Genomic DNA, 25,910 nt, shown 5'->3' with positions numbered 1-25,910 from the left:
CCAGTCAGTGCACTTCAGCCCCACTCCCAAGGAGCCCCTGCCACTCTGCACTGCTATTGCTGTAGAGGCAGCAGCATGGGATGCCAGTTGGAGCTGGTCCACAAAGGGAGCCTATTTAAAAACTAGCTCCCCTCATGGACAGGTTGCCTGTCACCCTGTGCTGCTGCCTCTCAAAGGAGGCAGCATCACAGGGTGGCAGCAGCACCTGTCTGGGGTGGGGAGGGTGTGGGAAAGATCTGAGCTCCCAGACCGAGTGCAAGCCGGAACTGAGCTGGGCTGGTGGCCAGCCTGCTAAAAAATGTACTGGCAGTAGGGGAGGTTTTTAGTCTATAGTATTACCTAGAACCGATAAGCAAAAGATTACTCAACTAGATTATACCCCTAGTTATTGGTTAGCCAGTTAAACTTACATCTTTACCTAGCACCACCCACATTTAAGACAAAGATTTTTCCATTCATTGCTGGCAATGGTTTTTTTTTTTTTTAAAGTCATGCTCTTAATTCAGATAAAGGGAAACCCTACACTTTAGGGTGGCCAACAACCAACTTTGGAATTCTGCTACCATCTTGTAGCATTAGCATCTCTGTTAAAGTACTCAGCATGCAACATTCACTCAGTACAGCCATGCCGTCGTACAATGTTTAATTACTAAACTACAGAAACAGATGCTGCAATAGCTAGTTAAGCATTTGTACAGGTCACCAATATAAACCCATGGAGAATGCCACATCACTGCTCCCACAAGTTTGTCTGTGTATGCAGGATGCCAAAGCAGTACTGACAGTCAGCAAAAGTAGTTCCAACTTCAACTGCAATAGAAGTTGGAGACATGATACAACGCTTCAAGTTTAAGTGACAATATTAGACTCAGGGACACGAGAAAACCAAGATTGAAGTTACAATTTTACAATGCAACCTTTTAACTTTTTGCATACAAGACATTGGCCACTTTCATCACAGCTCATAGTATGGTGTAATGCAAACATTAGGACAATAAGCTGCGAGACTGTGTGGGGGTGGGAATCTTAGCCATTTGCTATATACGAACACAACCACTTCTGAGGCAGGCAATATTCTCAACCACCAGAAGTTGAACAGACCATTTTGCTGCTTAAACAAGTCAAGTATGTTTCAGTCTAGAGCAACACACACACACACACACACACGCCTAAAAAAGGTTGGCTCCATTCAGCAGGCAGGTTTGTCTGAGCATAAATCAGAATACTATTAGCAGGTGCCATTGTAATTTACAACTCGTGGGTCCTCCCATCCAAAGTTTACTGCATACTTGAGAAACCTCCAGTTCCCCCATATGAAACTGCTGTAGCTAGGGAGAAAATTGTCATTAGAGAAGAGTCAACTACATGATTGTGGAAATGTCAGGGCAAGAGCTTAAAAAACTGATAAGAGGCAAGCAGAAAAGCAAGCCATGGCCAAAACCAACTGTAACTGAGACAGAAACATGGCTGGAATCAGATGCCTTCCTCCTACTCTTAATCAGGATTGGGTTTCTGTCAACACTACTAGCTTTTTTTTTTTTTTTTTAAGTCAAGTGCGTCATCTGCATTCTTTTCCCACCCCCTCCAAACAAGCCAATCTGCCAAGCTGGAGCACCAGGCATCACATTTCACAAATATTTGTATCCAATGCAAGATTCCAGTGCCAGACTGCTGAAAAGTTATAACACCTCACTGTGAAGCCAAGTTACTTCTGTTTTTACTGTGAGAATCTAGAGCATGTTCCCTGATAATGGGGAGGCAGTTATTGAATTAGAAGTGCACATGTTTTGCAAATTTATATGGCAAAGCGAAGAGTCAGACAAGCATTAATGAAGGGGGAATGTTTTCCCAGTTGTACATAGTATGCCTCATGTTTCTTAGAAAACCAGTAGGGAGCTGCTAATTTGCCTCCAGTGAGATTGAGATATGCCATTTCCTTCTCTAACAGTTACCTCAAATTGGCATTTATGGCTCTTCTCATTCCCCACACTGTCCATTCCCAAAGTGAGTCAGGTTTATAGCAGACTAGCAGTGCACAACTTTGAGATGCCATTCTAGTAACATCAGTTTGAGCTCTAGACTCTGCTATTTGAGCCTAGGCAAATTAGTGAGTTTAAGACAATTTGGACAGTTCCCTAGAAACTTTCATTCTCGTATTCATAACCAAGAGGAGTTTGTCTTGCACAGTTCACATGGACACATGATTGGCATAAAGGCTTGCATCCCACTGCAATCTGTCCCTTTAAGACATTTGTTAAGTAGCAGAATTGGACAATTTCTTCACCCATGTGATTAGCATTGGGAAAGTGACCTGCTGATACCATTTTCAAAGGACAGTTTGTATGGTGCCAGGCATGGGGCACAATCTACCTTGCTAAATTCTCCTTCAAGGTCAGCTCAAAGAGTTGACCAGCATGCTACATTTGTGAATGATGCATATGGTTAGTTACAAAACTGCACTTCACAGAGTACCTAACAGGACAAGAATAAGTCAGGGGTCTTGAGTCATACCCCACAGGCCTTTTGAAGCCCAGCATTTCCAAAATCCAGCCAGCTCATGGCTGCTGGCCTATGAGTCCCTGTAACCCTCTCTCCCCCCCATCCAGCCCGTTCCCCTTTCCAACTCTGCCCTGCCCTCTACCCCTCCCCCCCAAAACCTTCCTTCAAGACTACTCCACCCAGGGATGCAGGGACCAGCAGGAAAGTGAGCACCCCAGCTGCCTCTGCTCTGCCACCATCTCCCAGAACACCCTGGTAATGCCACTTCACCACAGCAACAGAAAGAAGAGCACCCTAACATAGGCTTGCTTGGAAAATGGCAGCGGAGCAAGCTGCTGTGTAGTTCTACTTCTCCGCAGCTCCTGCAGCTGGGGGGGGGTGGGGAGGTGACCCCTGCTGCTGGCCCCAGCCAAACCTGCATACATGGGACCATCCTGTCTATAGGACAATTGGAGTGGCTGCTGCAGGGGCCCCCAAAGCACTGGGCCTGAGGCAGCCATGCTGAACAGTCCTATGAACAGGATGGCTCTGCACATGCCTCTCCTGAGCCACAGGGATGTGCCAGCAATGGCAGAGCTAGAAGCCAGGAGCCACTTTCACTGTGGTGGTGTCAGAATTCCCAGGGATGGGGGTTAAATAACTCAGGGGCAGCAGGCAGGGCTGAGGAACACATGGGCAGAACATGCAGTAACCACCCCACCCCTTGAAGTGCTGACATGGTGCCCACTAGCATTTGAAGACTGACACTGGTCCCAATGTAAATGGAGTTTGAGCCCTAGGGATGTTAGATGTCAATTAATTGACTAGCATAACCACATGAACTTAGTGTTACATGATTATTTATAGTCCATGGGGTGAGACCAGCAGCCAGTGCTCTGGGAACCACTCTGGGGGAGCCCGCCTGCCACTCCGTGCTGCTACCTCTGTATTAGAGGAGTCAGTCCCATCTGCTGCCCTGCATGGCTGCATCTGATAGAGGCAGTGGCATGGGGCAGCAGCAGTCCCTATCCATGGGGTGGACAGTTCTCTGAGCGCCATAGAGGCTGAGCCAGCATCCCACAGAGCAGCCTCTGTCCTCATTGAGCCAGGGCCCACTGCTGACAGAGGCAGCCCCTGTCTGGGGATCCCAGCTCCCTGCAGACAGGAGCCGCACTGGCATCCACAAAACTTCCCACGTGTACCAGTTCTCACCTACCCTGCCTCATCCTCCATCCTGTTGCCTATCAAAGGCAGCAGCACAGAGGTGGGGAGCAGGCAGCACCCCCCACAAATTCAGTGCTTGTGGGGAACCAGCTTAAAAGCTAAGCTACGTAGGTTTGTGTAGTCTACCCCCCATCCTTTTGAGACCCCTGGTTTTTACCCCCCATCCTTTTGAGACCCCTGGTTAAGTGGTGAGCTTCTGTCCCAACTAAGGACTTCCCTATGCATGGAGTTACTCATGAATAGCTATGTTGACATTTGTATTCCAAAATTTAAACAAGTGCCTTGGATTAAGATTAATTGAAACGAGGTTCTCTCTGGAATCAGAGGGCCACAATTCATCAGGAGAAACTCTTGCACTTTAAACCAAACCTTCGGCATTCTGAGTCGCTTTCAAGCACAGATCGGTCCTAAAAGAATGCTAGTCCATGCAGAGTTCAGCCCAGCTTCCCAGAGAACTAATGAATTACATAAAACAGCTAAGGTGGTAAAAAGAATAAAGTGAAAAGTTTTGTAGACAGAGTAGGCTAGTGCAGACTAAAGATGACTGAGGGTTCTCCAGAGAAGCATAAAGCCAAACAATGTGAGAAATGAGATTCAGTTTTGATTAATAAAATGCCAAGGAATAATTCACAATACACAAGTATGTGCTAGCCTAACCAGTTCTCATGAGCAGCTGCAGACCAGTAGTCAAAAAGTTGTACAATGCTAGGCTGTACACAGAATGGAACAGAAGTATTAATGTTTCTATATCAATCAAGTGATATGTACACAGTTCACACATTATTTCTGGCATCTTATGAAAATAAAGTTTGAGACAATGAAGACTAGTAGCAACAAAATAATTTGAAGGGAAACTGAAAAGATTTGAACTTGGAAGAAGCTACAGGTAGTCAAAATGAGTAGTAGAGGAGGTAAATCTAATTCTCCTATTAACTGTCTCAAGATGAACAAGGGCTCCATTCAATGCATTAGCATGTGGAACTTGTCAATTACTTTTTATAGTGATAAGTGCTTAGCAAGATAGACTAGAACATGCACAATTATATTCCCAGATAAAGATTTGCCATACACATCATCCTGCTTAAGAGCATAAGTCATGCCAGGTCGTTAGGCAGATGGGCACAGTGGAGGATGCTAGAATGTCCTCTGAAGCATCTAGCATTGGCTTCTTTTGAGGGCACTGGCTATTGCTGAAATTGACCATTGTTCTTACCCAGTGTCAATTTCCATGTAGCAGAGTTCACATGCCAGCTCTCATTTCATTTAACTGATGTTTCTTGAAGATTAGTTTGTGCAATTTTAGAGAGAACAGCCTATGATTAACTGAATTAATCTAAAGATCTCAACATCAAGCCTGTTGGCGTATATAGACTGTGCTTTCTGCATTTTGGCATTCTGAGAACACCAAGCTTTTATAAGTTTCAAACCTTTCCATAACATGATACAGTACTGTTTCTATAACTAGCAGAGGATAGTTTCCCACAATAGCAGCATCAGTAAGAACTCCTTGCCATGGAAGCCTTTGTCTGACATTCACAAATGGGCTCTCCCCTCATCCTTCTCCAAATGCAGAGCTTTACTGTTACATTGCCCAGCTGTACAATTCTCTGAACATTTGGGTTTGATATTTTCCCTCTTTTCATATTCTAGAGATCTTGCCTGCCTGTGAACTAGCTGGAGGGGAGCCAGGGTGCCATACTTCTGTAGTAACATGACTAAGAGCAGCTACAAATAGAGCAGGTCTTGCATGACCTCTGTCCCCAGTCCACAAATCCCAAACAGATACCTTAATATTTATGCACATGTAGACTTCTGTTCAGACCCATAAGCATTAAGATTCCTTTTTATTAGTAAAAGAATGGGACAATCATAGGCTTTCAACTGAAACAGAATTTGTTTTAATATAGCCACTGAAATCACCCAACCACCCTGCTGTTCAAAGATGGATAAACAAAAAGAAATATCAATTTAGCAGTTTTCACTTTTTCCCTTTCCATCTATTCCCCCACTTCCTCAGCCTATGACTTGCAAAACTACTCCCTCTGACTGAGCAGCTCACATGCTCAATTTAGTCCCGAGTCTATATCCAGAAGTCTGAGACAGTGTGGGGGCGGTAGCCAGCTCCCAGGGAGCTGGCTGCCACCCCATGCTGCTGCCTCTGTGTCAGAGGCAGCAGTACAGGGCAGCAGCCAGCTCCTGGGGACCAGGGCCAGCAGGCAGAGCCAGGCTGCTGGAAGCTGCCTGTGACATCATGGGGGCGCTGTCTGTCTTGTAACCCAGTAGCACTTCATAGACTAACACCACATGCAGGTAAACAAAGGGAAAAAATACATAGCACTTTAAAGACTAACAAAATAGTTTTAGGTGATGAGCTCTCCTGAGGCAGACCCACTTCTTCTGAAAGTGAATTGTCATGACCATATACAAAGGAATACAAAAAAGTTAACAAATTATGTACTAACAAATGAGATATTAGAACAGAAGGTGGGGGTGAGGGGGCAAGAGAAGGAAGGAGGAAATCTTACTGTAAACCAATAAGTGGCTAATCTGGAGTTACTACAACTACCAATAGGTGGGGAGGCAGTCTTTGTAATGTGTAAGGTAATTAGCATCTTTATTAGGGCCTGTTTGGAAAGTGTGGAATTTAAGCATGAATAAAAGTTCTGAAGTCTCTCTAATCTGGTGTTGAAGTATCTTCAGTAAGACACTCGCTGTCAGGTCTTTAAGGGAATGGCCAGTTGGAAAAACCTGTTAGTCAACATTTTAATCTATGTTATTTGTGGGCATTAATTCTTTGGCAAAGTGACTGAGCAGTTTGTCCATTATACATTGCAGAGGGACATTGCTAGCACATGACAGCATAAGCCACATTGCTGGACATACAGGAATATGAGCCCTGGATCATATAACTGACATGGTTAGGTCCAGTAATGGTGTCTCCAGAGTAAATATGTGAACAAAGTTTGCAGTGGGTTTTGTTGCAAGGGAAAGTTCCAGGGTTAGTATTAATGTGGTATGCCCTATGTTAGTAAGAATCTTTGAGATTAGGTGGCTGTCTGTAGGAGAGTATAGGTCTACCACCCAGAGCCTCTCAGAGTATAGTATCCTGTTCCAGCATTGGTTGTAGGTTATTGATAATAACTGGCCATCTGAAGTGGGTTGTGGCCACGAAAGTTCATGACAACATCTACATGTTTTGTTAGTCTATGAAGTGCTACCAGACCATTTGTTGTTTTAAGTTTATCCTGTACAGACTGACTCCTCTACCCCCTGAAGCTTGTAATCCCATGTTCTCCTGGCTGCGTTCATTCACCCCACATGTGTATTGGCCCAGACACCTAGTCCCAGCCTCAGCAGATAACCCAGAGACAATAGAATAGGGTTTCCCAACCTATGGGTCAGGATCCAAATATGGGTCACCATTACATTTCAAAAGGGTTACCAAGAGTCTCCTCAGGTGGCTCTTCCCCCTCTCCTCCTCCCATTTTTGAATATCCTTTGGTTACCAACTGGAAAAGATTGGGAACTGCTGCAACAGAAGATAGGTGGAGATGGCCACCTGGCTGGGGGTTAGGGGCTGGGAGCTGAGTCAGTCTGGGCTGGGGGATGCATGAGGAAAGCAGACTAAGTCCAAGATGGGGAGAAGAGGGGATCAGGGGCCCATGAACCCCTTCCCCCAAGAGGAATAAGGCAGGCTGCCCTGTCTCCTATGGTAACACGGGCCCTAAGCTACACCGTGTCTGAGAACTAATAAACCTTCTACTCTACTGGCTGAATGTCACATCCAGCAGATGGGGGTGCAGGGTTGGGGACCCTGATGCATTGTCACATTGCCTTAAAGCCAACTTCCAGCTCACTGCCTCCAGGGAGCAGATGCATGTAACAGCTGAGTTTAGTGGTAACAATTACCGGCTTTGACATTTCTAACTTCAGCTTCATTATGGGTTAAATATAAAAAGGCTTTTCTGGGTTAGTATGGGAACCTACAATTTATAAGATTGTTTCTATGGAAAAATGCTTTTCAAGTCAGAATGTAAAATCCCATTTAATCAGTTAATTGGTTAAACGTAAAGGTGAGGCTTACTGATTAACTGGTTAAACCTTCACATCTCTAGGGGGCACGTGGTTACCTGCCACTACACTCCCCCATTTCTGCAAACAGAGCTGTGCAGCCTGAAGGAGGCAATATATGGATACTCCTGACTCTGTAGCTGAATGGGTCCTGAATGCCCCCCTGCTGCCCCCTTCTGTGGTCTGGGAGCCTTCCTGTTCCCAAGGCAGGGCTGGGTAAATAAGGGCCAGGAAAAGGAGTGAGAAAGAGGCAGTACAATAGGGAAGGGGAAGGAAAGGTGACAAGTTGTGCAGGGAAGTAGGAGCTTGGCACACAGCATCCCCCTCAGTATGAGCTGGGGTTTCCCCATTAAGCAAGCCCATTTAACCCTCACCATGATGAGCTCTTACGTATGGACTCTCTCTTCTCCCCCAAACAAGCCAGCCAGCTTAATCCTGCTAAGCACCAACCAGCTGCAACCGGGTCCCCATCTCCACACCATCAAGCCCTATTCCATGCACACCCATCTCCCTGCCCGTCTTCCCCCCCCACCCGCCCCCCTTGTCCCCACAGCCCAACCTGTAACAGTATGGCTTTTCTGTAGCCATGTTGGAAGGCCTGAACCAGAGCCGCCTTCTGCAGCCAAACTGAAGAGTAGCAGCCATTACTGTAAGGTCTGGGGTCACCTACTCTCAGTTCCATCTAAATTGTATTAGAGTGTCACACCAGGTTGTGAGGAGGGGACTTTGCCCTGATAGGTCCCCCACTGTCAAATAAAGAAACAGATCACAAGATGGGTAAAGAACAAAGCTTGAAGTCACACCCTTCTGCTTATCAATAGAGGATGTTGTGGAATCTTTATCCTATGATCATTGTCACTACACTTTACATTATTTGTTGAGCCCTGCCTATAAACAATAGGAATCTACTCGCCCATGGCGAGTAGATTACAACCTGGAAGAGCCAGCGCAGAGCAAACTGCACACCTGGCAAGCCCTGTTTATATGCACATAACAGACAGACTCTGAGAAAGCTGTTGCTTGCATTTCAGACAGAATGACCATTCGCTCAGTGACCTTAAAACATGCATTTGCTTCAGAGAGATTTTAACGCCAGACTTCAAAGAGAAGCTCCAGAATTGTCATTCTTGCTTAAATTTGACACTACATATGGTCTCAAAGATGCTAATTATCTCACCTATTACAAAGATAGCTTCCACAATCATCACCCCCTAATGTCATTACCTCACAGACACTAACCTTCCCCCCTCGCCCCCACTGTTCTAAAATTTGATGTATCAATTTTATGTGTTCACTTCTTTTATTGTATCACTTTGGTATATACGTTCATGCCAATTTTCTTCCACACATTGATCTGAGGAAGAGGGTCTGGCCCACGAAAGCTCATCACCTACTAAACCATCTTGTTAGTCTTTAAAGTGCTACATAGTGCTGCCCTTTGTTTCAGCTAGGCCAATCTGTAATTGGAGATAAGGTTAGTGTCTGTGAGGTAATGACATAGGGGGTGATATCAGAGGCAGCAGCACAGGGTGGCAGGTGAACGCCAGTAAACTTATATTACTGGTTTATAAATCAGCTTTCCTTGCAGAGCAGCTCCTGATGCTGCTCCAGGATGGTCTCTGATAGAGGCAACAGCAGGGGGGTTCCTGGGAGTGGGGCCAAGAGCAGACTGGCTGCCAGCCCCAGGCACTACTGAAGAGTTGCAGAACCTCTGCCCACCATCCCTACCTTGCACTAGCACGCCCCCCGAAGCGGACCCAATTCGAAGTGTCTGCATTGTGTTTCCACCGCAAAAGCGCCTAAGCCACAGCCGGGGCGCTGGGATACTCCCCTCAGCACGTCGGGAATTGCCCTCGGGCGGCTGCTCCGCCAGAGCGAGGACAACCGGGAACCCCCGAAAGAACCGCCCCCCCCACCCCGCTTGTCACCTGCCAGCCCCCAACAGCCCAGCCCCCACCTGGTCCGCGGGGAGCGAGAAAGCCCCCCCCCCCCAGCCGCTCGGAGGCGAGCTCCGCGGAGAGGAGACCCAGGAAGCGCCGCCGCGGCCATCAGCCCCCCCCCCCCCATTTTGATTTGGTCAAATCTCCGGGCAAGGCGACAGCTGAGGCGGGCGGGAGTCCCGGGGCGGAGACCCCCCCCAGCACCCTGAGGCGCGCTGGCCCTCCCCGGCCCAGCCCAGCGGCCCCCCGGTGCAACTGACCAGCCCCCTCCTCACGGGGGGAAGCCCGCTCCGGCGAAGGGCCCCTCCCCGCGGCGCCAGCAAGGCCGAAACTTACCACCCACGAGCGCGCGCCTCCTCACAAACAGCTCTAGCACCCAGCGCCGCCGTTAACGGTTTTGAACAGGCGTCGCTGGTCCAAACTCACCAATCCCCGCCGGCCGCCGGCCCGGACGTGCGCGCAGATTGGACGAGCCGCGGGCAGGGGCGGGAACAGTCCCGAGTACCCGGATATCAACCACCCCGCCCCTGCTCTGCCCTGAAGCCAACCAACGGCCGGCGAGCCTGGGAACTACACCTCCCAGAAAGCCGCGGGCACCGCAGTGCGTGACCAATCAGCGGCGGGACTAAAGTTTGAACTGTTGAGACGGAGCAGCCAATCACCTTTCAACACGGGAGGCGCGGTTTGATTACATTCTCGAGGAAGGGCACGTGGTGTGGGCGCAGCTGGTAGAAGACAGGGCAGGCAGGCGGAGATAGCGGTCCTCGCGCAAGTCGGCCCGCGCACCGTTCCCTTAGGGGCTGCACCTCAAGCCTCTAATCCCTCCTAGAACCTGCACCCCAACCCTGAGCCCCTCCCACACCCCGAGCCCCTCCCACACCCTGCACCCCAACACAGCCCCCTGCACTCCAAATTCCGCCTAGAGCCTGCACCCCAACCCTGAGCCCCTCCTGCACCCCGACCCTGAACCCCTCCCACACCTTACTGCCCAACCCCTACTCCTGAGTTCCTCCAACACCCTGCACCCCAACACAGCCCCCTGCACCCCAAATTTCTCCTAGAGCCTGCACCCCAGCCTCCTACTAGATCTGCACCCCTAAACTGGAACAATGGAATTCCCTCCACATAAAAAGCCCTGCGGGTTCCTCCATTTTGTCTTCAATCTAGCTAATTGCTCATGATGGATGTCCATACTGAGAGGTCATCATCCATTCCAGATGCCATTTTGCAATGATTGGTTTAGCTCAAACGAAATACAGGACTATGTAGCACTTTAAAGACTAACAAGATGGTTTATTATATGATGAGCTTTCATGGGCCAGACCCCCTTCCTCAGATCAAATAGTGGAAGAAAATAATCACAACCATATACAGGCAGTCCCCGGGTTACATGGATCCGACTTACATCAGATCCCTACTTACAAATGGGGTGAGGCAACCCCGCACTAGCTGCTTCCCCCCAGCAGACTAGGGAGACACGAAGCTAGCGCCGCCCCCAGCAGACCAGGGAGACGCGGAGTGGCTTTTCTCAGCAGACACCTGTTCCCCACCAGCTCTGTGATTATTGGGGAACCAAAACATGGTCACCTGTCAGCCTTGTGCTCTTGGGGAGTCAGGGAGTGACACTCATGGAAAACCATTCCCCTCCCTCAGGCCTCTGCTAGAATCAAAGACAAAGCAATGAAAAGGCCGGGGAAGACACACCTAAACTGCTTCAGACAAGGGTGATACAATTAAGGAAACACCCCAGCCTCATTTGCATTAAAGATGGAACAGAGGGACATCTCATTAGCATACAGAATGGAGAGCAGCTCTTCCAAGGCAGGAACCGCACTGAACTATGGGACACCGAAAGCAGAGAAGCACTGCCTGATGGGAAATCCCTGCTCCAGATGCTAATGAACCCAGGCCTGCTCACACCCAAATTAATCATTATCAGACCAATTCTAGTAACGATCCTATTGACATCTAAAATACTGAAACTGCCAAGTTGCATTGTGAGCTCGTTCAAGGAACATCACCCATAACCAGGTGTGATCAGTCTCTATTGTCTCTCCTCTTTCTCTTTGAACTATCCCTATAAAAACTCCTATCCTTGTCCCAAGAAAACTGTTCTGATACCTGGACTTAAACTGCATCAGTTCCATTGAGACTTCTTCATCTCCTGTCTGATCGTGCTGGGGGCTCTGTCCTGCTTTTCTCCTGCCCTCTGGACCCCCGGCTACCGTCATCATCTGGGAACCCTGATCAGTGCAAGCTCCGTGGAGTGGAGTGGTGAGGTCTCTCTCTCTCTCTCTCTCTCTCTCTCTCTCTCAACTATCTCTCTAAGCATAGCCTCCTGACCCTGCCCTATGTAAACTGTTATATGGTTACCTAACATTTGTAATCAGCTTCAATTTAGATTTAATATTGTAATTGTTAGATTTAATATTGTAACTGTTTGATATCTATTCACTACTCAGAAATAAATCACTTTCATTGTTAAACTGGTTGCTTCTCTCTCTTTCTTTCTCTTTTGCTCACTCTTCCTTAAGGGGTGTTGTTTTGGCTTCCCCATTCGCTCTGCAACAACGCTTCTTGTACCCAAGCAAAAGATCCCTGTAGTGCCCAAAATCCTGTGGGGTTTGCTCATCGTGTGGTTTACCAGTGAATGACTGTGGTGTGAAAGTGGGGATAGGGGGTGCTGAACCTGGGGGCTTATGAGGATAGCAGCTTAAAGTGCTGTTTAATCCAGCCCACAGAGTCCAAAGGCACATGAGGGTGCAGTGTGGCATTGCTGTGAAACCCAGCCAGCTGAGTCCAGGGACATATGAGGGGGTCAGCTTGTGAGTGCTGAGTACCCAGTCCTCTCAGACGTGCTCTGTTAGTGGGTGTGAGTGTCTGTGTGTGTTGCTAAGGTGGGAAGAACCCCATCCTGAGGAACCTAGTTCCTGCAGGAGAGCTCCAGTGGGAGGGGGAATTGGCAGCAGGGAGAATTCAGCTCCATATGAGAGCCCAAGTAAGCACCAACAGCACACTGATAGAACTGTTAACCTCCCCCCAGTCCCATAAGGGTAACCCTGATAAATGAGCATACCCCAGAGTATTGGGCAAATCTGGTAACACACCTCAGCTTGAGAATAAAGGACTGAGGGAAGTGAGGTGTGGGAGAATAAAACTGAGCTCTGGAGAAATGTTTGGCCAGAGTCTCCCCTACAATATGTACCAGTTCCGACTTACATACAAATTCAACTTAAGAACAAACCTACAGTCCCTATCTTGTACGTAACCCGGGGACTGCCTGTATACCAAAGGATACAATTTTAAAAAATGAACACATATGAAAAGGACAAATCAAATTTCAGAACAGAAGGGGGATGCGGGGAGAAGGTAGATGTCTGTGAGCTAATGGTATTAGAGGTGATAATTGGGGAGGCTATCTTTGTAATGGGTAAGATAGCCAGAGTCTTTGTTGAGCCCCCCTGCGTAGAGTGTCGAATTTTAGCATGAATGACAGTTCAGAGGATTCCCTTTCAAGTGCAGATTTAAAAGGCTTCTGAAGCAGGATGCAGGTAATTAAGTCGTTGAGACTGTCCTTTCTGGTTGAAATGGCAAGAAACTGTTTTTTCTTTGTGATCCTGTCTAATATTTGTTTTGTGGGCATTGATCCTTTGGCGAAGTGTCTGAGACGTTTGTCCAATGTACATAGCAGATGGACACTTTCGGCACATGATAGCGTAAATTATATTTCTGGATGCGCAGGAATCCAGCGTTTCTTAAACTGTGTTCTGCGGCACATTGGTGTGCCACGAGGCAGTCGGAGGTGTGCCACAGAGATATGGTGACCATATGTCATAAGAACGTAAGAATGGCCATACTGGGTCAGACCAAAGGTCCATCCAGCCCAGTACGCTGTCTGCCAACAGTGGCCAATGCCAGGTGCCCCAGAGGGAGTGAATCGAACAGGTAATGATCAAGTGATCTCTCTCCTGCCATCCATCTCCACCCTCTGACAAACAGAGGCTAGGGACACCATTCCTTACCTATACTGCCTAATAGCCATTTATGGACTTAACTTCCATGAATTTATCTAGTTCTCTTTTAAACCCTGTTATAGTCCTAGCCTTCACAACCTCCTCAGGCAAGGAGTTCCACAGATTGACTATGTGTTGTGTGAAGAAGACCTTTCTTTTATTTGATTTAAACCTGCTGCCCATCAGTTTCATTTGGTGGCCCCTAGTTCTTATATTATGGGAACAAGTAAATAACTTTTCCTTATTCACTTTCTCCACACCACTCATGATTTTATAGACCTCTATCCTATCCCCCCTTAGTCTCCTCTTTTCCAAGCTGAAAAGTATTAGTTTAGCAGTTTAGTATTGTCTGCAAACTCTCTTTAATCTCTCCTCATATGGGACCCGTTCCAAAACCCTAATCATTTGAGTTGCCCTTCTCTGAACCTTTTATAATGCCAGTATATGTTTTTTGAGATGAGGAGACCACATCTGTACGCAGTATTCCAGATGTGGGCGTACCATGGATTTATATAAGGGCAATAAGATATTCTCTGTCTTATTCTCTTTCCCTTTTTTAATAATTCCTAACATCATGTTTGCTTTTTTGAGTGCCGCTGCACACTGCGTGGACGTCTTCAGAGAACTATCCACGATGACTCCAAGATCTCTTTCCTGATTAGTTGTAGCTAAATTATCCCCCATCATATTGTATGTATAGTTGGGGTTATTTTTCCCAATGTGCATTACTTTACATTTATCCACATTAAATTTCCTTTGCCATTTTGTTGCCCAATCACTTAATTTGGTGAGATCTTTTTAAAATTCTTCACAGTCTGCTTTGGTCTTAACTACCTTAAGCAGTTTAGTATTGTCTGCAAACTTTGCCACCTCATTGTTTACCCTTTTCTCCAGATCATTTATGAATATGTTGAATAGGATTGGTCCTAGGACTGACCCTTGGGGAACACCTCTAGTTACCCCTCTCCATTCTGAAAATTTACCATTTGTTCCTACCCTTTGTTTCCTGTCTTTTAACCAGTTCTCAGTCCATGAAAGGACCTTCCCTCTTTTCCCATGACAACTTCATTTACGTAAGAGCCTTTGGTGAGGGACCTTGTCAAAGGCTTTCTGGAAATCTAAGTACACTATATCTATTGGCTTCTCCTTGTCCATATATTTGTTGACCCCTTCAAAGAACTCTAATAGATTAGTAAGACATGATTTCCCTTTACAGAAACCTTGTTGTCTTTTGCCAAATTCTGTTCTTCTATGTGTCTGACAATTTTATTCTTTACTATAGTTTCAACTAATTTGCCCGGCACTGACGTTAGACTTACCGGTCTGTAATTGCCAAGATTGCCTCTAGAGCCCTTTTTAAATATTGGTGCTACATTAGCTACCTTCCAGTCATTGGGTACAAAAGCTGATTTAAAGGATAGGTTACAAACCACAGTTAATAGTTCCACCATTTCACATTTGAGTTCTTTCAGAACTCTTGGGTGAATGCCATCTGGTCCTGGTGACTTGTTACTGTTAAGTTTATCAATTATTTCCAAAACCTCCTCTCATGACACTTCAGTCTGTGACAAGTCCTCAGATTTGTCATCTTCAAAGGACAGGTCAGGTTTGAGAATCTCCCTAATATCCTCAGCTGTGAAGACTGAAGCAAAGAATTCATTTAGTTTCTCTGCAATGACTTTATTGTCTTTAAGTGCTCCTTTTGTATCTCGATCGTCCAGGGGCCCCACTGATTGCTTAGCAGGCTTCCTGCTTCTGATGTACTTAAAAAACATTTTATTACCTTTTGAGTTTTTGGCTTGCTGTTTTTCAAACTCCTTTTTGGCTTTTCTTATTACATTTTTACACTTAATTTGGCAGTGTTTATGCTCCTTTCTATTTACTTCACTAGGATTTGACTTCCACTTTTTCAAAGATGTCTTTTTATCTCTCCCTGCTTCCTTTACATGGTTGTTAAGCCATGGTGGCTCTTTGTTAGCTCTTCTACTATGTTTTTTAATTTGGGGTATACATTTAAGTTGGGCCTCTATTATAGTGTCTTTGAAAAGTGTCCATGTAGCTTTCAGGGATTTTACTTTAGTCACTGTACCTTTTAATTTCTGCTTAATTAATCTCGTCATTTTTGCATAGTTCCCCTTTTTGAAATTAAATGCCACAGTGTTGGGCTGCTGAGATGTTCTTCCCACCCCAGGAATGTTAAATCTAATACATAAAGGAGAATGTTTGTATGTTTGTGCTCTAATAACTTGGACACTGTAAGAGCTGCTGCAACCAAACTGTCCATGGGGTAACCTTTCCTCCAGGAGAAGGTTTTAAGGTCCTGTGGGAGGGAAGAGATGAGAGACCGATGCCTCTCCCCAAGGCTGCACGGCGCCTTGGAGAAGTGGCTTCCCTGCCATTGCTGGAAGCATATAGAAGCCCCTCTTCAATACTGCGATTGGCTAGGGCCTGGCGTCCGACCAATGGGCAGGCAGGTTACTGCCGGGGCTTGCTCTGGGCAGGGCTGCTGTTACCACTCAGCTGCCACTTTGAAAAAAACGTCCAGAAGGAGGCGCATCGGGGACCCAGAGATGAGAGTGGGGGAGGGAGGGAATGAATGGGGCAGAAGGTGGTGAGGGGATAGGCATCAGGGAGAAAGGAGGCAGGGGCAGTGAGGGAAGGAGGAAGCACCAGGAGGGTTCAGGGGTAAGGGAAGGTGCAGGTGCCAGGGGTTCTGGGGTGAAGCAGAAGGGCAGACACCTGCAGGGGAGAGACCAGCACCAAAGGAGAGAGGGTTCGGTAGGGGCCAAACTCATACCCTATGGCTGTGGTTCTCAACTGGTGGACCATGGTGACTTTTTCGGTGGTCCACAGGAACATTGTCCAAAGTCACATAGAATCATAGAATCATAGGACTGGAAGGGACCTCGAGAGGTCATCGAGTCCAGCCCCCCGCCCTCAAGGCAGGATCAAGCTCTGTCTACACCATCCCTGACAGATGTCTATCTAACCTGTTCTTAAATATCTCCAGAGAGGGAGATTCCACCACCTCCCTTGGCAGTTTATTCCAATATTTGACCACCCTGACAGTTAGGAATTTTTTCCTAATGTCCAATCTAAACCTCCCCTGCTGCACTTTAAGCCCATTACTCCTTGTCCTGTCCTCAGAAACCAAGAGGAACAAATTTTCTCCTTCCTCCTTGTGACACCCTTTTAGATATTTGAAAACCGCTATCATGTCCCCCCTTAATCTTCTTTTTTCCAAACTAAACAAGCCCAGTTCATGAAGCCTGGCTTCATAGGTCATGTTCTCTAAACCTTTAATCATTCTTGTCGCTCTTCTCTGTACCCTTTCCAATTTCTCCACATCTTTCTTGAAATGTGGTGCCCAGAACTGGACACAATACTCCAGCTGAGGCCTAACTAGTGCAGAGTAGAGCGGCAGAATGACTTCACGAGTTTTGCTTACAACACACCTGTTGATACAACCTAGAATCATATTTGCTTTTTTTGCAACAGCATCACACTGTTGACTCATATTCAACTTGTGGTCCACTATGACCCCTAGATCCCTTTCCGCCATGCTCCTTCCTAGCACATGGCGTGAGCAGGCGCTACCATTAGGCTGTTTTACGCCGTGTTCACAAGCACGTGGCACATCATAGTCACCTAGGACGCAACCGCATCGTGTTGCCAGTAACTTCCGTCTGAGGCTCTGAGCATCAGTGTAGCTACCGCTGTCGTGCTGAGTGGTTGCTGTGTCGTTCATTCTGTGCTACGTGTGCTGTTTTACAGGTGTGGTGCAGTTTGTTTATAATGGCAACGACAAGAAGAAATGTCAAGCGCAAGTATTTGGAGGACTACATCAAATTCAGCTTCACTTGTCAAGAAAAAGGCATGGATTTGCCACAATGTGTTGTTTCAAAGTCTTGGGGAATGACTCAATGAAGCCGGCTAAGCTGAAACTCCATCTTGAAAAGTGTCACCCCAACTTGTTGCAAAAGGATGAAGATTATTTTGAGTGGCGGTTATAAGGTCTGAAACGGCAGCACTTCGACTCCACAAGTGCATTCTACAATAAGACAAGCAATGCAGTGCGCACTTCCTACATTGTTGCATACAAAGTTACACAGGCCAAGAAGCCGCATACCATTGTAGAGCAACTCGTGCTCCCCTGTGCAAAAGAGATGGTGCGGCTTGTTCTTGGTGAGGAAGCAGCAAGGAAGCTGAATGATATATCTGTCTCTAACGACACACTATCGAGACGGATAAATGAGATATCACAGAACATCAGTGAACAAGTTGTGGATGAAATAAAGACGTCTCCATTGTTTACCATACAATTGGATGAATCGACCGATGTCGCATTGTGCTCTCGGCTATTGGTGTTTGCCCGATACATAACTGAGGGAGACTTCAAAGACGAGTTTCTTTTTTGTAAGACTCTTGATACCACCACAAAGGCTCAGGATATGATGGAAATTGTTAACTATTTCTTTGAAGTACGTGGTCTGGATTGGGTGTCACCACTGATGGTGCACCTGCCATGCTGAGCTCAAGATTGGGCTTCCAAATGCTGGTGAAACAGCATGCTCCAATGGTAACCGGAGTTCATTGCTTCATTCATAGGGAAGCTTTGGCATCAAAAACATTGCCTGATCCACTGAATGCCGTTTTCAAAGGGTTAGTAAAAGTCATGAATCACATCAAATCATTGGCTCTGAACACCAGGCTGTTCAAAAGATTTTGCCTGGACATGGGTTCCAACTTTGATGTGTTGTTGTGCTTAAAAGAAGCACCCGGGTTATTTTTCAGGGGGATAAGGCAACACGCCACATTTATTGAACATACATAGATCAATCAATATTTATCATATGCATAAGATACATTACACTCATGCACTCTCACACACACACAAGCACACTCCATCTTGTTGTTACCAAAAGTTGCTCCCCCAACTGCACCGTCCAGGTGAGTTAGATGGGGGAGGGGTAGAGCCGGGCTTCTGCCGATCCGGATCGATGCTCCTATGTTGACAAGACGAAAACCCGGGGTCCCTCTGCAAGATGCCTCCTATTTATTCCTCTCATGCAGCCAATTAGTCATCACATCGCCTTTCTTAATGCTAAGTCAAAGAGAGTTCTTCCAAGGTCAGGCACTTGCTGCTTGACTCCCAAGGTGTTTGTATGTCTTAATGACCTCACTTTACAGGTATTGTCTTGGATCTGGCTCCCAGACCTTCTCCTCCCTTGCAACTGCTGCTGGAGGTGCTCACCTTTCATTCTCCATTCACACCTCATTCATTTCAACAGGACAATCAAGAAAAGGGCAGAGCTCAAAAGACATTTTTTTCTTACAAGATGGAAATATCTTAATACAAAGTTATAGGAGAAATGTTACAGAGATTCTATAAGAACACTTAAGATCTTGTCCTTTTAGATATATAGGCAGTCCCTGAGTTACGCGGATCCGACTTATGTCGGATCCGCACTTATGAACGGGGCTTTCTCGCCCCGGAGCTCGCAGGCAGCGGGACCGCCCAGAGCGCAGCGGTCCCGCCACCTCGACCTCCGGGGTGAGAAAAGCTTCTCCGGGTGCCCCTGGTCTGCTGGGGACCGTCTCCAGCAGACCAGGGACACCCGGAGCAAAACCGGGGAGGCGGAGGGGTCCCGCGCCTCTGAGGCTTTTCTCTGGCAAAGCCGGGGGGGGGGGGGAGGCGCGAGACTCCGCCGCCGCTACCGCTTTGCTCCCGGTGCCTCTGGTCTGCTGGGGACCATCTCCAGCAGACCAGGGACACCTGGAGCAAAGCCGGGAGGCGGAGGGGTCCCGCGCCTCTGAGGCTTTGCCAGAGCAAAGCCTCAGAGGCGCGGCACCCCGCCGCCGCTGCGGCTTTGCTCCCCGTGTCCCTGGTCTGCTGGGGGGGGCGGGGCGCAGCTAGTGCCCCCCCCCAGCAGACCAGGGAGACGTGGAGCAAAGCCCCGGGCCTGTGGTAGAGCAGGTGGGGCGCTGCCGGTTGGTCCCGCAGCACCGCTCCTTGGCGCTACTGGACCAACCCGGCAGCACCCCAGCTGCTCTGCCCCAGGAGTCCTGATTCAGCCGCTGCTGATCAGTTTCAGCAGCGGCTGAATCAGGACACCTGGGGCAGAGCAGCTGGGGTGCTGCTGGGTTGGTCCAGTAGCGCCGAGGGGCGGCGGTGCTACTGGACCAACCCAGCAGCACCCCAGCAGCTCTGCCCCAGGCGTCCCCAAGTCAGCCGCTGCTGAAACTGACCAGTGGCTGACTACAGGAAGCCCCTGCCCCGGGGCTTCCTGGAATCAGCCGCTGATCAGTTTCAGCAGCAGCTGACTCGGGGATGCCTGGGGTTCTTAAGTTGAATCTGTATGTAAGTCAGAACTGGCGTCCAGATTCAGCCGCTGTTGAAACTGATCAGTTTCAGCAGCCGCTGAATCTGGACGCCAGTTCCGACTTACATACAGATTCAACTTAAGAACAAACCTACAGTCCCTATCTTGTACGTAACCGGGGACTGCCTGTATCCTTATTAATACAAAGTATAATATTACAGGGATTTATCCACATTGTTGCTGTTCTACGCTTCTGTATGGTGGCTCTGTAGGGAACATACTCAACAGAGTTTTTCAGTTGAGAGAGAAGTTGGATTTATTAGTCCAGGCTCAAGGGAAAGAGGAATTCCGAAATGCGCTGACACAGTCAAATTTAGAACTTGCGTATCTTGTCGATATTTTTCGAATCTTGAACAAACTGAATCTTCAGCTGCAAGGGAAAGGTGCAAATCTGTTCTCTCACCAAAGCATCGTTAAGGCTTTTCTTGATAAATTGGAACTCTGGATCATAAGAGTCGAAGGCAATACGTTGGTTCAATTTCCATATGTGGATGCCATGCTCGGGGAAAAGGAAGCCATTCGGACGCAAATTCTCCATCATTTACAGAAGCTACAAGATTAATTCCAACGATACTTTTTGGAGGTGGACAGGACAAGGGATGGATTATCTTTCATCAGGAATCCATTTACAACAGATGTTAATAGTGTTCCAGAGGATCTGCAGGAAATTTCTTGGATCTGAAAAATGATTTTGCGGCTCAAGACATGTACCAGCAGTCTACCATAGAGAAATTCTGGGCCAGCGTGATCAGAAGTTACCAAAATCTGTCAGCACACGCAGTCAGATTTCTTTTGCCATTTGCATCAACTTATATGTGTGAGATTGGAATTTCGTGTTTGTTGCACGTTAAGTCCAAACAGAGGAATCGGCTTGCAGTGGAAAGCAATATTTGTTGTGCATTATCAAGTACCACTCCAAACATTGAAAAGCTTGTCAGTGAGAAGAGAATCCCTAAAATTTGTTAGTAAGAAATACATTTCAAATCAAAATATTTGTTGTCTGCTCTTTTTTATCATGTCTCAAAATGGAGGTAATCCATGAAAAATTTTTGATTGGCCTGGTGGTCCGTGGACTGAAACGAGTTGAGAACCACTACCTATGGGTAAGAGGATGGTGGGAAAAGTTCTTAGAGGGGGTTACTTTTACTTCTGGTCATGTGTCCATCTTGACCCCGAGAGTCAGGGGCATAGTAAACAGAGGTCAGGGGGTGCAGGTAATGTGTCCCTAACTTTGGTTCAGAATATATGGTCACCATTATGTCTACACTGGCGGGTTCTTGCGCAAGAACATCGTGTGCAAGGGTTCTTGTGCAAGAACATCGTGTGCAAGGGTTCTTGTGCAAGAACACATCCACACTGCCATTTGCTTTTGTACAAGAGCATCCATGGCAATGTGGATGCTCTCTTGAACAAGAAAGCTCTGATGGCCATTTTAGCCAAAGGGCTTTCTTGCACAAGAAACCCCTGCCACACATCCACACTGCCCTCTTGCACAAGAAGGCTTACATTTGTTAGAAAAGAGTGTAGCTCTTGTGCAAGAAGCCCTTTCTTCTGATGCCATACTGTAAATCTTCTTGCGCAAGAGCGGGCGAGCAGGTGTGGACGCTCTGTGGGTTCTTGTGCAAGAATCTTCCAGTGTAGATATAGTCCATATGCGAAGAAAACAGTTCAAATAGCCATCCTTTAAAGGGGCAAGGTTCCTTTTTTTTTTTCCTTTTTTTTTGTGCTCAACAAAAATTCTTGGTGTTCCCCATAAAAAAAAATTGTTTGGTGTTCCTCGGTCTTAAAATGTTTAAGAAACACTGATTTAGATGACCTATTGACGAACGTTCCAGGCCAGTCCTACTGACCAGTGTTCCCCATAAGTTGAATGCTGGGGCAACCACCTGGGAGAGATTCAAATGCTGCTCAGTGGATTAGCAGAGTGCCCACAGCTGGCAGCATGTGCTTCTATTGGTAGTGCATCTCTGTACATGCCTTGGTGCACAGAACAACATTTATTCCACGCTGGTATAGAAAAAATGAGCAGGAAGATGAAGATTGAAATGCTCCATTGCACCCCCCCCTTCTTCCTGCCAAGGGAGGGGAAGAGCTGGTACAAACCATGGGAGTGAGGTGGTCCTGGGGCTTTTCAATTGGAAGCTGCTGGCATCGGCGCCTGGACACCCCCCCCCCCCGCAGAACAGAGGCGATAGGGCGGGATGGCTGGCTGCACAGCGACATCACTGGGAAGAGGGGCGGGGAGGTTCTGTCCCTTTAAATCGCCACTTCTCCCGGGCGGCCACGCGGGGTCGCTAACGCCTTCGCGCTGACAGGGGCGCCCGCTGCATTGCGCATGCTCTCGCCTCCCACGCCGCGTGCGCATGCGTATTAACCCCCCCCGCCTAGCCGGATGTTCATGCCCCGCGCGTGAAAGCCACTCGCGCATGCGCGCTCCCCCGCGGCCCCGCCCAGAGACGGGGATGAGGCAGCCGTTGAGGGGCGGGGGTGGAGCAGGAGGCCGCCGAAGCGGCTGTAGGTCCGCGGGCTGCTGTTCCTCCGCCTCCGCCTGCGCCTCCGCCTGTGGAGCGGGGCCGGGGTGGGGGTTGGGCCCTTCGCCGGCCTGAGGTGAGGGGGGCAGGCGAGGTGTGAGTGACAACGGGCAGCAGCCAATGGGAAGGTGGCTGTTGGCCCCGCCTTCGGCCTCCATCACGTGGGAAGGGCCCCAAGGGTAGAGGCGGGGCCGTTGGAAGGGGCAGAGGTGGGGGAGGGGTTACAGGCTTTACAGGCACCACGTGACTGCTGCTTATTCCCCTTGCCCATCTGTGCTCTGCTCCCAGTGCTGGGGGAGGGGCTCTGGTCTGGGTGACAGGCCTGGCCAGGAGCAGGACCCTGCCATAGCCATGGGTGCTGTATCCCCGGCTTGTTTCTACCGGCACGGCTACGAATTTTGTATCTAGCATTCTGCACACTCGTGCCTGTCCGCAGGTATCTGTAGCTGTGGATGTAGCTGTGGTTATCTGTGGCTCGCTTTTGCAGAGGGGGATATGAATTTTGTATTGGTGCAAGACTCTAGCCATAAGCCTCAGCACGTGCCTGCCCTGTTTTCCCCATTGCATGAAGACAGAAAGGAAAGTGGCACTATTAACTACCAAAGCTAAGAGAGTCGGTTTTGTGCTTCGCCCCTTACACCATCCTACTTCTCACACTACTGAGCTGCCACTCTTTGGCCAGAAATCACATTGGCTATTCAGCAAAGAAGCCAACTCCTCTGTGAAAAGTGTCCGAGGAATAGCCATTTACTCAGTGGCTACATCTAGATTGCATCCCTTTTTCGTAAAAGGGATGCAAATTAGAGTTATCGCAATTGCTAATGAAGCGGGGATTTAAATTTCCCCCACTTCATTAGCATAAAAATGGCTGCCGCTTTTTTTCGGCACGCAGCTTTACCGGAAAAAAGCGCCAGTCTAGACGTGGATCTTTTGGAAAATAAAGCCTTTTCCGAAAGATCCCTTATTTTAAGAGGGATACAAAATGGCACCTTAGAGCAGAAGTGAGGAACCTAAGGCTCGGGGGGCCACCCAGCATTGGGGAGCCTGCACTGTGTGGCTCACAACTGTTTTTTCTGTGGCTCAGTATAGGGATTTTAAATATTAATTAGTTGAATAGTCGATTAACCTCATGAATTCTTATTGGTTACTTGGCTATTCTGTAGTCCCCAGGGGTGGGGCTGATAGCCAATGTACCCCCTTCCACTCCACGCTGCTGCCTTTGCATCAGAGGCAGCAGCATGGGGAGCCAGGTAGGAACTGGTCTGCAAGGGGAGCCAGTTTAAAAACCAGCTACCCTCGTGGACTAGCCTGTCACCCCACACTGCTGCCTCTGATACAGAGGCAGCAGCGTGGGGTGGTAGCAGCTCATGTCAGGGGGAAGGGACTGGTCTGAGCTCCTGCTCCTGGTGCAGGGCTGCCTGCCCACCGAGCTTCTAATACACTTTAAATGCAGAGTTGCACCAATGGTAGGTCCTAGACCCAGCACAACTGAGCTGAGCTGCTGGTGAGCCTGCTAAAAAAAATTCTGGCAAAAAGTGGGGGGAGGAAATGCATGTAGTCTATAGCATTAAGTGATAAGCTTTTGCTTATCGGTTAAACAACTACACTATTACATCCCTAGGTCAGTGGCCGCTGACCCAAAAAAGGTTCCCAACCCCTGCTTTAGAGATTAACAGATTTATCATGGTAAAAGCTTTTGTGGGTAAAACCTACTTAATCAGGTGAATTAGAGTGTAAGTCATAGCAGCAGAAGTGTATATAAGGAAGGAGTTGCTTGTGTTAATGAAGCTAATCAAGTCTAGGTGAAAGTGGGTCTTTCATAGCATTTGTTCTGAACATGTGAATATTCAGAGAGGGGAAATTGCCTTTGTAATGTGTTGTACTCCTCTGTGAGCAGCCAGCTAAGAGGGAGTTTCTGGTAACATACAGCTACCATCAGCAACTAACTGGTACTTCTCCCATAGCCAGGGAAAAAAGAGGGTCCCAACAGTCTACCCTGGATGGTTGTAGAAACTATGATCACTGTGACAAATTTCCAACTCCTAGCAGCAGTGAATTACATCTGTAGGATTTTCTTCACAATAAAGAGTGCTGAAATGTTAGCCTCCCTCCTCCAAAAATTAACAAAGGCTAAGACAGAAATTGTTGCAGAGTCACACACAACACCTAGCAGGAGGATTAATGAAGCTAACTCAATACTATACCCCCAATGGGTCCTGTAACAATTATTCTTACCGACTCTCCTTTTCAACATATATATGAGACCCATTGGAAAGATGATGAAATGCTCTGGGTTTTAATTCTGCTCTCTCTGATGGTGTGCAGCATCTTTTTGTCAGCAAAGAAGTATGAACTCTTGTGTTCTAGATATACAGATTACAATATTGGCTGAAAGACCAGTCCATCTTACCAGGAGCCATTTCTTGTGAATGAGTATGTATCAATTGTAATCAACTTTCTCCTTGCTTCTGTTAACTGCTGTAACTCCACTTGGGCCTGAAGGTGAATACATAGAAACTCGTACAGCATGCAGCTGATTTTCTTTAAGGAATCCCCTTTTGCTCCATTCATCTGAACAAGTAGGTTGTGCCCAAGGAAGCTCACCATACGATGTATATTTTTTGTTAGTCTTTGAGATGCTACCGGACCACTTGTGTTTTTTATTTTTTTTTAAAGTTACAAACTAACATGGCTACCCCTCTAAGACTGTCAAGAACCAATCACACTGGGACTTAGCATAATCCAATGGCTCCCAGTTCACTCTGGTACATAAAAACAACCACCATAGCAGTCCCGCATGCGGGAATTTCTGTCAGGGGTGTGTGCACTTTTTTGAAAATGTGGCCCACAAGGGTGTGAATGCACTTCCCCTGCCATCTTTCCCCAAATAAGTGGGGAAATCAGCCCCAGTCTTCCCTGACTGGTCAGAGCTTGGGCGGCACACTGTCCCTACCTTCCCCTGGCTGGCTGGAGCATGCTTATTTGGGGGATCATAGGGGGGTGCTTTCACACCCTTCGCACACACCCTGCATATGGGCCTGCACAGTGAGCTAGCCCAAAAGCTTGTCCTCTTACAGTGACCACTGCCAGATTCTTCAGAACAAATGAACAGAGCAGGGCAATTAACAAGCTGCTGATTCCCTGTTAACCACTCAGCTTCTAGCAGTCAGAGGTTTAGTGACAACAAGAGCATGAGACTGCATCCCTGACCACCTTAGCTAATAGCCAATGGTGGACTTATCCTCCAGGAATTGAGCTACATTATTTTTG

The 25,910-nt window shown here is 47.6% G+C and overlaps 1 protein-coding gene across 5 annotated transcripts in view; it reads right to left on the bottom strand.

Annotated features, from left to right (window-relative positions):
* TPX2 (TPX2 microtubule nucleation factor) overlaps window positions 1-10,200 on the bottom strand; it is a 29,663-nt gene extending 19,463 nt beyond the window's left edge. For 4 of the 5 annotated variants that reach the window (XM_075900862.2, XM_075900864.2, XM_075900865.2 and 1 more), the window contains exon 1: window positions 10,050-10,200. The gene's annotated coding sequence lies outside the window, so the exon portion shown is untranslated. Of the gene's footprint in view, window positions 1-9,973 lie in introns of all 5 variants that reach the window. The other variant, XM_075900863.2, reaches the window with a different exon arrangement.
* Window positions 10,201-25,910: the final 15,710 nt, after the last annotated feature.

Source organism: Pelodiscus sinensis, chromosome 17 (assembly GCF_052426305.1).
Source record: "Pelodiscus sinensis isolate ZL-2025 chromosome 17, ASM5242630v1, whole genome shotgun sequence".
Lineage (NCBI taxonomy): Eukaryota > Metazoa > Chordata > Testudines > Trionychidae > Pelodiscus > Pelodiscus sinensis.
The sequence above is the reverse complement of the archived record's forward strand: the minus strand, read 5'-3'. Positions and strand labels throughout refer to the sequence as shown.